Source organism: Physeter macrocephalus, chromosome 1 (genome assembly GCF_002837175.3).
Source record: "Physeter macrocephalus isolate SW-GA chromosome 1, ASM283717v5, whole genome shotgun sequence".
NCBI lineage: Eukaryota > Metazoa > Chordata > Mammalia > Artiodactyla > Physeteridae > Physeter > Physeter macrocephalus.
The window spans coordinates 76,885,376-76,886,090 of record NC_041214.2 but is presented as its reverse complement, the minus strand read 5'-3'; positions in this window follow the sequence as shown (position 1 = coordinate 76,886,090).

The window sequence follows — 715 nt, the reverse complement described above, 5'->3', positions numbered from 1 at the left end:
AGTTCTTATCATAAATGGGTGTTGAATTTTGTTGAAAGCTTTTTCTGCATCTATTGAGATTATCATATGGTTTTTATCCTTCAGTTTATTAATATGGTGTATCACATTGACTGAGTGTTAGCTCTTCTCTAAATGTTTGATGGAATTCACCTGTGAAGCCATCTGGTGTTGGGCTTATTTTGCTGGAAGATTTTTTTTTATCCTTTTACAAAAAATATTTATTTATTTAAAAAATATTTTTTTGGTTGTGCTGGGTCTTAGTTGAGGCAGGTGGTCTCCTTAGTTGCGGCTTCCAGGCTTCTTAGTTGTGGCATGCGAACTCCTAGTTGTGGCATGCATGTAGGATCCAGCTCCCTGACCAGGGAATGAACCCCGGGCCCCCTGCATTGGGAGGGCAGAGACCTAACCACTGCACCACCAGGGAAATCCCTGTTGGAAGATTTTTAATCCCAGTTTCAGTTTCAGTGCTTGTGATTGGTCTGTTCATATTTTCTATTTCTTCCTTGTTCAGTCTTGGAAGGGTGTGCTATTCTAGGAATTTGTCCATTTCTTCCAGGTTGTCCATTTTATTAGCATATAGTTGTTTGTAGTAATCTCTCATGATCCGTTGTATTTCTGCAGTGTCAGTTGTTACTTCTCCTCTTTCATTTCTAATTCTGTTGATTTGAGTCTTCTCCCTTTTTTTCTTGATGAGTCTGGCTAATGGTTTATCAAT